Genomic DNA, 12,677 nt, shown 5'->3' with positions numbered 1-12,677 from the left:
TATTATTTAAGTCATTTACTGACTTAAAATGGTTGGTCTGACTTGTTTTCTTATGACATGTCAGAATCCTAAAACTAGATGTGGAGGCATATCTTACTGTTTGCTTTTCATCTTGGATCGTTTAAGAGTAAATGGAATGCTATAAACTCTTCAGTGGCTTCAGTGGAAAGTCATGATTATCTGCCAGGGCCACCTGAGAGACAATTTTCTAACACAGCTGCTGAGTGATTTCAATAAGATATTTCTGAATTAGGTGTGATGTTAATTTCAACTCTAAACAATATATGGTTTGTACATGGTCATTCACTATCTTTGTGAATATTTTGATTAATAGACAACTTCCAGTTAAATATAACATTTATTGAAATAACATAGAACATGAATATATAGCAGTCTAAATTAGAAAACAATATATTTCATATTAATTACATTAAATATGTCCACCAATGAGTAGGCTGGGGAATTATGCCGATAAGACAAACTTCCGTAGTATTTTGATCTTTAGTCTTCAATATTGAAATCAAAAGCTTGCTCAGCATTAATTGCCCATAAAATATTTTTCTTTAGAAAAACAAATTTGTGTGACCATGAGGTCCCTGCCTTTTGGAATAGTAAAATCATATATCATAATCTCTACTTGAAAGGTATATTTTGTTTGGATTTTATTCTTCGGAATTGCTTTGATACTTGTGCTAAGATAACATAGGTTCACAGGATACAGGTGGAAAAACTAGACTGCAGGGAAATGAATTAATCCCATGATCATTTTTTTGTGGAAAAAAAAATTTTTTTGTTTTGTTTTTACTTTTGCTACCCCAATTGATATTATTAAATATTTAATACAAACTATTGAAATGTACATTGAAATGTCATGTTTTGAGTGGCTCAGTTTTATGCCAAGGTGGAAAATATGCACATATTATAAATTTATGTAGTGAAAAAAACTGCTAGTTTATATTGGAAGTATGTTTGTTATTGGTCAATTACACAAGAATGTAATGGTGTTTAAATAAAATCAACAGATAAGATTTAGTAAGACCTATTTAAAATAAGAATCACAGACGTAGACACTGCACCATTTTCTGGTTGTTAGCAATTCCTGATAACCTCAGTAAGACCTTGATTTGATTCCTGGAAATTAATGTGTCCTGTTGGCAGGCTCTGGCATCCCTGGTGAGTCTTTAGGGAAGGTGCAATGACACATTTGCTGATATCAGAAATAACAACACCTCATAAAAATTAGAGATAGTTAAGACCATGGTTAGAGAGACCATCAGAAAATTTTTTCATGATTTTGTATAAATCAGTAATTTGCCATCAACACAGTTCACATTTATAAAAAGATTCTGTATTAATTTCAAAATCTTTTCCTATCTTTGTTAAAATGAATTTAAAATAGATATAGTCATAATAAAAAATAAGTGACACTATGCAAAGTAATTATTTAAAATCAATATTATTATTTAAACACACAAAATTTGAAAAAAAATCTTTGTTCTATCATCCACATGAATGTTTTTATCTCCATATAACAGAAGAAAATATTTATAAGGGTTTTCAACTTGTTGTGTCCCATCTTCTAGAGTTAGTGTGCTAACAACAGTCCCGAGCAATAAGAAAATCACATATGACTTGATAGACTGTCCTATGCATCAACACAAAAGAATCCTTCTGATACAAAAAATAGTTCTATGATGTGTTTCCTATAGACAGACTGTGAGAAAACTACTTGCAAGTCCTTTTCCATTATCTTAATAGTAGTTAAGAAAATAATAATAACAGCAGCAGCAGTAGCAGCAAAATGTATCTATTAAGAATTCCTTCAAATGCTAGGTTATAGACTGAGAGCATTACTGTATATGAATTTTACTATTTAATTCTTTTAATAATTCAATGAGGTAGGTAATATTTTTACTCTCATCTTACAGAAAAGAAGATAAGGCATAGAAATATTAATATTTTTATGGTATATATCTCATAGCTAGAATGCAAAGGTTAACATATAAAAATGTGTATTTTCTGAGATATTATGTATGTATAAGTGCATACATGTATACTCACACATATACCTATGAGTATTATATATATAATCAAACACACATGAGTATCTATTAGATAGAATAAACACACAAAGCAATTTTAAGAGTGGTCATTTATGAGAAGGGAAACTGAAGAGCAGTAACGGGAGAAATATTATCAATTTTTGGTATTCATTAAAATTGCTACCAGATAAATGCAAATTTATCCAGTTATTTTCATAATGTGTGTCTTCATATTATGAGGTAGACTTTAATAACATTGCTTACTAATAAAATATGAATTAAATATTATATATATAATATTATATTAACCTAAAGCATATAATATGTGTGTGTATGTGTGTGTGTGTGTGAGAGAGAGAGAGAGATAGGGGGAGGAAGAAATATCTTCCAAAAGGACTTGAAGGTTACATTAATTTATTGTCCATGAAGAACTTAGAATCAAGCATCGTAATAACAGTAAGCACTAAATAAGCAAGGTAGTAAAAATCTACACATGTCTTCATATTTAGATGTATATTCTGGCTCTATTCTACTCACACTTTTGCATTCTATTTAAGAAACTAGCTTTGTCTTGAAGAAAATGTATCTTGTCGAGCTCTATTTCTCCTTTAGCATTGGCAGTGTTTAAATTCCTAACGAGTAACGAGCTAATTCACTTGAAAATTCTAATACTCTTGGCCTTTTTAACATAACTTGGTCTTTCCTGGTGGTTTGCAGCCCAGATACACAGGAATCATTTTAAGAGAGTAACCACAAGATGGCAGTGTTTTCAGAGGACCCTTTGACACCTGAGAGTAAAGAGGTCTACACATTACTCCTTGGACCCCCCTTCCCACACAATTTAATGATCAAATTACTATTTCAAGATGTGACTCAGGTGGAGAATGATGCAGAGGAGAATATTTTATAAAACATATAAACTTTTCCTGATAATGAAATATAATGAAGAATGTGCAAGTCTGTTGGATTCAAATGAAAATTAAATATTTTATGTTTGTATTCATTTTTAAAAGCTTAAACTGATACATTTTTTACATTGGAACCATGTTGATTATATAAATAAGTGGATAAAGGCTACTATAAAAATAAAAAATGCCACCACATATTTTAGGAAATTAATATAATGTTTGAATTATCATCATGTCTTTATTTTCAATCTATGGTGTAAGGCATTATTTCCAAACTTTATTTTAGCAGTAGAATTCTTCCTCTCCTCCCCAAAAGATCACATTCAGAACTCATGATTTAAATAGTTTCTTCAACAGGGCTCTGTTAAAGAAAAATGGTCTCCAAAACTTTGTCCAATGCTTCATTCCAAAGAAGCCCCCACAGAACTTCTGCACAGTTGTAAAAAAAAAGCAAAAATCGTTTTGAAAGCACTTCTCCAGGGGAAATCTGGCCTGGTCAGTAAGTGATTAACCTTTCTTCTGGAGGTGGCTAGGAATTGTGTGTGGGTGGGTATTTTCTGCTGCAAATGAACCGTCTGTAGTTTATATTTTTACTGCCTATGCAGAACCATTAACATAAACCTAAATACCCTTACAAAGATTTTTGTTATTCAAAAGACAGCACAGAAGCTTGTGTGAATGTCATATCAATTTGCTCATGAGAATACTTTTGAATGGTTTGTTTGATTGTGTCTACTTGCATAAGTTGTTTTATATAAATATCTATAATTAAGATCCTTTAGTAAGGATAAGTTGCTAACGAGCAGTGCTTTTAAAAATAAAGAAAGGAGGAAAATGAGGAAAAAAATAAAACATTCTGCAATTTCTTACTGATGGTGATGCCAGCCACAGTATGAGTCAGGGCCAGATTGAAAGAAATGAAAACATCTGGGTCATTATCAAACAATCAGGGAAATACAGAGTGACATATAAGGTCAGTTCAAGATTATTAGACCTAGAAGCTAAAAGCCTACTTCAGATCAAGCTTTCTGTTTGTTTGGGTGAGCAGGTAGATAGGTGGAGTGATATTGCTGCAGTTTTATCTTTCTGGCCCATGCCCCTGGCTTTAAGTTGGGGGCACCTATGGTTATATCAGAAGCATATATTTGTGATGATAATAATGTATGTGAAAATAAGTGATGCTATATTAAGGATTGTATAAGCCTAAAATGCTATTAGTGATGGAAATATGCTAGAAATAGTTTATCTGAATAAGCTTTTTGATGTTCACATTTCTGAAAGTTGGTTCAATCAAGTTATTTGTGACACATACTTATTTTTATATTCTTAGTTTTAATAACATGTCAGTTGCCCCTTTAAACTACAAAATTCTGTGAAGTATCCATGATGTCAATTGTCATAATGTATCTTCAGCTCTCTAGAAAACAAGCAGTCCAGTCATTTCTTATTAAGTAAGTTTTTGATTATCTAATGTAGTCTTGGTCCTACTTATCAGAGATAAGAGCTTTCTGATAATGAGATAAAAATGACCCAGTATCTTGCTGTTTCCTCTTTTCCAAAATGTCACTTATCATTCACTAAAAACTTCCTTATTTTGACAGTAATCAGTAAAAGGCTAGAGCTCATTAAAAGGAAACTTAAGTAAAAAAAAAAAAAAAAAAGAAATCTAGGAAGACTTCCCTAGTGGTACAGTGGGTAAGAATTCACCTGTCAACACAGGGAACAAGGGCTTGTGTTCTATCACTGCCTCAGGAAGATTCCACATGCCACAGAGCAACTAGCCTGTGCACCATGAGTACTGATCTCACGTGCTGCAACCACTAAAGCCTATGGACCAAGGTACTGTGCTCTGCAACAAGAGAATCCACCACAATGAGAAGGCTGTACACCCCGCAATGAAGAGTAGTTACCACTGGTGCTTCCCAGGTGGCGCTAGTGGTAAAGAACCCACCAGCCAATGCAAGAGAGATAAGAGATGTGTGTTCAATCCGTGGGTTGGGAAGATCCCCTCAAGGAGGGCAGAGCAACCCACACAAATATTCTTGCACAGAGAAAATCATGGATAGAGGAGCCTGGTGGGCTACAGTGCTTTAGGTTCCAAAAAGTTGGGTATGACAGCATGCCTAACATTTTTCCTTTCACTTACCACTTGTGCAACTGGAGAAAGCCCATGTGCCACAACGAAAACCCAGTGCAATCAAACAAACGAACAACAACAACAAAAAAAAAAAAACACACAAGGAGAGGTAACTCCTATACACATCAAAATTCTCACTGATACTAACAGAGAATCAATAACTGTCATAACTGTTCTGTTAAATAAGCAGAGAATTCACAAATGGAGAACCCAATACAATTTTCAGACTATGGGAACAAATAGTATGGGGTAACTTATGAAAATGAAAGGGTAATAAAATCACAATCCAGATGCTTCTTTATCATGAATTCCCCTTCTCAGTATGTTTCTTGCCTTAAATTCATTTATAGTATGTCATTGTAGAAAGTAATATGATTAAAATGTTGCTAATCCTAAAAGATGATGTGGAGAAAGTGCTGCACTGAATATGCCAGCAAATTTGGAAAACTCAGCAGTGGCCATAGGACTGGAAAAGATCAGTTTTCATTCCAATTCCAAAGAAAGGCAATGTCAAAGAATGCTCAAATTACTGCACAATCTCACTCATCTCAATTCAGTTCAGTTCAGTCGCTCAGTCGTGTCTGACTCTTTGCGACCCCATGAATCGCAGCTCATCTCACATGCTAGCAAAATAACGCTCAAAATTCTCCAAGTCAGGCTTCAACAATACATGAACTGTGAACTTCCAGATGTTCAAGCCAGTTTTAGAAAAGGAAGAAGAACCAGAGATCAAATTGCCAACATCTGCTGGATCATCAAAAAAGCAAGCGAGTTCCAGAAAAACATCTATTTCTGCATTACTGACTATGCCAAAACCTTTGACTGTGTGGATCACAATAAACTGTGGAAAATTCTGAAAAAGATGGGACTACCAGACCACGTGACTTGCCTCTTGAGAAATCTGTATGCAGGTCAGGAAGCAACAGTTAGAACTGGACATGGAACAATAGACTGGTTCCAAATCGGAAAGGGAGTACGTCAAGGCTGCATATTGTCACCCTGTTTATCTAACTTCTATGCAGAGTACATCATGAGAAACACTGGGCTGGATGAAGCACAAGCTGAAATCAAGATTGCTGTGAGTAATATCAATAACCTCAGATATGCAGATGACACCACCCTTATGGCAGAAAGTGAAGAAGAACTAAAGAGCCTCTTGATGAAAGTGAAAGAGGAGAGTGAAAAAGTTGGCTTAAAGCTAGACATTCAGAAAACGAAGATCATGGCATCTGGTCCCATCACTTCATGTCAAATAGATGGGGAAACAGTGGAAACAATGGCTGGCTTTATTTTGGGGGGCTCCAAAATCACTGCAGACAGGGATTGCAGCCATGATATCAAAGCTGCTTACTCCTTGGAAGGAAAGTTATGACCAACCTAGACAGCATATTAAAAAGCAGAGACATTATTTTGCCAATAAAGTTCTATCTAGTCAAGGCTAGGTTTTTCCAAGGCTTTGGGCTTCCCTGGTGGCTCAGAGGTTAAAGCGTCTCCCTGCAATGCAGAAGACCTTGGTTCGATCTCTGGGTCGGGAAGGTCCCCTGGAAATGGCAACCTGCTCCAGTATTCTTGCCTGGAGAATCCTATGGACAGAGGAGCATGACAGGCTACAGTCCATGGGGTCACAAAGAATCAGACATGACTGAGTGACTTCACTTTCACTTTCAGTCAAGGCTATTGTTTTTCAGTGGTCATGTATGGATGAGAAAGTTGGATTGTAAAGAAAGCTGAGTGATGAAGAATTGATGCTTTTGAACTGTGGTGTTGAAGAAGACTCTTGAGAGTCCCTTGGACTGCAAGGAAATCCAACCAGTCCATTCTGAAGGAGATCAGTCCCGGGTGTTCACTGGAAGGACTGATGTTGAAGCTGAAACTCCAATACTTTGGCTACCTGATGCAAAGAGCTGACTCATTGGAAAAGACCCTGATGCTGGCAGGGATTGGGGGCAGGAGGAGAAGGGGACGACAAAGGATGAGATGGTTGGATGGCATCACCGACTCAATGGACATGGGTTTGGGTGGACTCTGGGAGTTGGTGATGGACAGAGAGGCCTGGCATGCTGCGGTTCATGGGGTTGCAAAGAGTCGGACACGACTCAGCAACCGAACTGAAATGCACACATATATAAATATATGAGAGAAAATTAGAGTGAGTAGAGAGAGAATGAAAGAAATGACTTCTTAAGACTGGATCAGTATTCACTAGAGGAAATCTAACTTCAAGAGAAAAAACAATGCTTCTTTTAAGGCATTTGAAATCCCCACAAATGTGGGTATCAGAGAAGAATTTCCCTTTTTGTCACTGGGAAGCCTATCAATATATTACTATTTTTCTCCCAGAAATGGAATATAGAATTATACTGCCATGTGTGCTATTATTTATAAAATGTTCACCAATTTTAGAAGTCCTGCATGTCTCTATGTAATCCCTATTAATGGATAACTAAAATTTTAACTTTCAGTTGGTGTAAACAACATAATTGGAAAAGTATTTCATTAAAAGAATGCAGAAAAGAAAGATCAAAAATTTAAACAGAAAAAAATTATTATAATGTATAAATGTAACAAAATTAACAAGAAAAACTAAAATCAAAATAATATAATTAGGCATTGTTTGTTGGCTAAATCATTATTATAATAAAATACTGTGTGTGTAATAAAATACTGTATAATAAAATAAAATTTATATAAATAAATATAATTTATCAATATATTTTTATCAATATAATTTTATTAAAATATTATTGTTTAATAGTGATGCATACTTTGTAAAAATATCCAATCACACATAGAAACTAAGAAAAAATGATAAATTGGTCTCATTACATCCTAAGGAAAAATAACTAACCTTAATATTTAGTGAACCTTATTCCAGGTATCAGTTTATTCACACATTATGAAAAAGAGAATAAGATAGTTTTGGGTTTTGTCGACAGTGCTCTTGTGATATATAGTTTTTGTTAATTACTCATATGGTTTTCTCCCTGGGACTATGTTACAGACATTTTATTTGTGAAAGTTTCACAGAGACTGAAAATTTTCTAGCATGACCCTTGTGTAACCTTTGGTTTCACAATTATTCCTCCCCATCTCCCACCTTTCTTTTCAAATCCAAATTGCCCACACAAAGGCTGCTAAATTGTAAGAGCAATGGGTCCTCATCTGAGAACTGTTTTTGAACAACTATTACAGGAACTGGATGAACTTCACTTTATCACTCTGGCTAAAATCTACCTTTCTCCCAAAGGTAGACCAGTCTTTCTGGATATTGTCAGAACTTCCTGGCATTCTGAATAAAAGCTTTTGCCTAGAGGCACAGGCCATAGTTAAAATGCTTCTGCAGTTTGCAGTGTGATTGGGAGGGGACTAGATCTGCTGCATATAAGCCAAGGTCACTTCATATTGCCTTGTTACCTTCCTTTCTCAAATCTGACCCTACCTCCTGCTGTTGAGCACCACCTAAACATTTCCTCCTCCTTTTTAGAGTTCTTTGTGTAGATCTCTTGATTTAAATCGTCTTCACTACTTAGGATTGGAGAAGGAAATGGCAACCCACTCCAGTGCTCTTGCCTGGAGAATTCCATGGACAGAGGAGCCTTGTGGGCTATAGTCCATGGGGTCGCAAAGAGTCGGACATGACTGAGCAACTTCACTCACTCACTCACTCACTCACTCAGGATTCCCATGGATAAAGTAAGAAGTTGAAATGATATTGATGAGATCTTCTTATCCATCCCTCATTTCCTCTTTATTTAATTATGAGTAATCATCAGTCAAGTGAAACTTCCATCCACTATTCAGCATCTTACATGTACAAATATCATGGTGCCATAGCACTAAATTGCTTTCACAGAATTTTACCCTCAGTAATTTAGAACTTCAGACATGGAAAGTAATTCATGTATGTCACAAATGTAACTGAGCAGGACCGTATGGGGCTTTCACTGGATAGAACTCCCCATGTCCTCCTCCTGCCTTTTATTTGTAGAAAAGCTTTAACCATCTGGGCCTTCCAAAGAACAGATTTCATCAAATAAGTGAGAAGATGCAGAAACAAAGGAAAATAAAGAGTTTAGCTATGAAACGGATTCAAGAAGCTTTAGTTCCTTCTCTGAGGATATAGATAAGTCTTCTCAGGTGGCTCAGAGGTAAACAATCCACCTGCCAGTGCAGGAGACATAGGAGACACAGGTTCGATCTCTGGGTCGGGAAGATCCCCTGCAGGATTAAATGGCCACCCACTCCAGTATTCTTGCCTAGGAAATCCCATGAACAGAGGAGCCTGACAGGCTACAGTCCAGGGAGTCACAAAGAGTCAGACATGACTGAGCATGCACACAGGATATAGATAATATTCTGAACCATATCCTCTGAGGTACTTTGAAGATACTGAAACTTCTACCAGTTGGAAGAAATTGGAAGCATGCTGACCATCAGCATGAGCCAGAAGCTGGAGCCAGAAGGTTGAGGATGTTGGCTCCTAATTACCTCACTACTAACCAAACAGAAGAATGTCCACTAGCCAATCACACACAATAAAATAATCTTTCTCACTTTCTTTTAAAAAAATCTTTCCCTGGGACTTCCCTGGTGGTCCAGTGGTTAAGACCCCACACTGTCACTGCAGGGGGAGTGGGTTCAATCCCTAGTGAGGGAACAAAGTTCCAACATACCATGCAGAGTGGCCAAAAAATAAAAATATATTTTAAAAATTTAACTAAAAAAAAAAATACATAATATACTTTCATGAAAACTGTCAGGGAGTTGGAGTCTTGTGAGTATTGACCCCCATGCTTTTCCTTTGGTGCCCTGAAATAAGCAATGAACTTTCCTTCACCACAACTCCATGTCAGAAGATTGACTTTACTACTTAGAGACGAGCAGACTCAAGTTTGGTTTTGTAACACAAAGACTCCAAATAGTCTATCAGTTCAGTTCAGTCGCTCAGTCGTGTCTGACTCTTTGTGACCCCATGAATCACAGCATGCCAGGCCTCCCTGTCCATCACCATCTCCCGGAGTTCACTCAGACTCACGGCCATCGAGTCCGTGATGCTATCCAGCCATCTCATCCTCGGTCGTCCCTTTTTCCTCCTGCACCCAATCCCTCCCAGCATCAGAGTCTTTTCCAATGAGTCAACTCTTCGCATCAGGTGGCCAAAGTACTAGAGTTTCATTTTAGCATCATTCCTTCCAAAGAAATCCCAGGGTTGATCTCCTTCAGAATGGACTGGTTGGATCTCCTTGCAGTGCAAGAGACTCTCAAGAGTCTTCTCCAACACCACAGTTCAAAAGCATCAATTCTTCGGCGCTCAGCCTTCTTCACAGTCCAACTCCCACATCCATACATGACCACAGGAAAAACCATAGCCTTGACTAGACAGACCTTAGTTGGCAAAGTAATGTCTCTGCTTTTGAATATACTATCTAGGTTGGTCATAACTTTTCTTCCAAGGAGTAAGCATAATTATTTGTTTGATAGGAAAAGTCCTCTAAAAGATAGGAAAATTCTAAAATCGCTTCCCTGAAAACTCCTTACAAAAGACTAATACAAATATGGAAAATCTAAAGTTCCAACTCAAACTGTCCTTTTTCACTTCTTGCTCAACCTCAGATCCACCAACCATCTCACCCCTATAACTTGACTTCCTCTGCCCATTCATATAATCTTCTATCACTGCATAACAAATTACCACAAATATATCAGTTTAAAACAATGTTTGTTTATGATTTCACTGATAAGACCCAAGTAGGCTCCACTGGCTCCTTTGTTTTCAGTCTCACGAGGCCAAAGTCAAGCTATATGACAGGCTGCACTTTTATTTGGAAGTTCTAGGGAAGAATCCATTCCCAAACTTTCTGAGGCTATGGGAGAATTCAGTTCTTTACATTTTGGAAGAATGAGACCCATATCCTTGCTGGCTATCAACTAGTTACTGTTCTCAGCTCCTAGTGGCCACATATATTCCCTTCTCAAGGTGACATCTGACTCCATTCCAGCAATGGCATACCCATATCGCTCATGCTTCAAATGTTTATGACTTCCTCTTCCATCACTGTTCATGCTAAGTCGCTTCAGTTGTGTCTGACTCCTCATTACTCTATGGACTATAACTTTTCAGGTTCCTCTGTCCATGGGACTCTCCAGGCAAGAATATTGGAGTGGGTTGCCATGTCCTTCTCCAGGGGATTTTCCTGACCCAAGGATCCAACCCAGATCTCTTACGTCTCCCACAGTGGCAGGCGGGTTCTTTACCACTAATGCCACCTGGGAACCCTATAATAGGAACCATAGTATTCATTTAAGAATAATGAGGTGGTAGTGGTTTAGCTGCTAAGTCATGTCCAACTGTTTTGCAACCCCTTGGACTGTAGCCCACCAGGCTCTTCTATCCATGGGATTCTCTATGCAAGAACACTAGAGTGAGTTGTCATTCCCTTCTCCAGGGCATTTTCCCAAACCCAGGGATTGAACCCCTGTCTCTTAAGTCCCCTGCATTGGCTAGTGAGTTCTTTACCACTAGCACCACCTGGAAAACCCTGCTTCTATCACTAGTCAAAGAAATAAGTTTTCAAGGGCTCATGCAATTAGATTAAGCCAACATTAATATACTCCCTATTGTAAAGTCAAGCAATTAGCAACCATAATTACATCTTCAAAATTTCTTTTGCCATGTAAAATAATGTAATCCTAGAAACAGCAACAGGAAGTCATGCAAACTACCTAGAATTCTGCCTCTTATACACATTGCTTTGTAACTCCTACTACTTCAGCATTTCACCTGACCTTTCTCCTCTTCCTCCACCATACCTTCTCATTAGACAATATCCTCTCCCAATGTCTTATGATGCAGTCAGAGATGATAATTTACCTTTCGTTTCTTACAACATTAAATCTCAGTTAAATTAGATTTCTGTAATTTACTTAATTTAAAAACTTTCAAATTCTTCTAAGGGAGGATAAACATTCACAAAATAATACAACCTAGCAGTTTATAGAAAATCTTCAACTGAACCCATCATTTAGAGGCACAAGAGATATTAAGAAAAAAATAAAGCTGGTTAGAGAAGGCAAGATGAATTGATAACCAAAATGACACTGAAAATATCTATTAAAATTTGAGCATGGGTGGCTATGAGCATAAAAGTAGGAGAAAAATTCTGACATTGAGATATTTACTGTTAATATTTTTTATTGCAGTATTAATTGATCAATATCCAATTCTGTAAAGTAGTTTTCAGATTTTAGAGGCCATCACATTTCTATCTCCAGAGAATATTCTACTTTGATTCAGGGAAAAATTATTATAACTGACCTATCTACTTTCTTTGCTGATGGTCTTAATCCTAAAATGACAAGAGATTGCTCAGAACTTTGAGGACAGTTTGATTTGGAAAGAAATTTTAAGTTCTAATTAATACCTCTTCTGGTTAAGTATTTAAATAAACTCATGTAGAAGTACATGTCTAAACCATATATATATACATACACATACCCACATATATATATATATGTATGTATATCTATAGCTATTGTAAAGAAAGAGCAACTATCCTGCCATCATTTGAAAGACAAAATCTAAGTACAGAA

The sequence above is a fragment of the Oryx dammah genome, unplaced genomic scaffold (genome assembly GCF_014754425.2).
Source record: "Oryx dammah isolate SB20612 unplaced genomic scaffold, SCBI_Odam_1.1 HiC_scaffold_11164, whole genome shotgun sequence".
NCBI classification, from domain to species: domain Eukaryota; kingdom Metazoa; phylum Chordata; class Mammalia; order Artiodactyla; family Bovidae; genus Oryx; species Oryx dammah.
Note: the sequence above shows the minus strand (reverse complement) of the source record.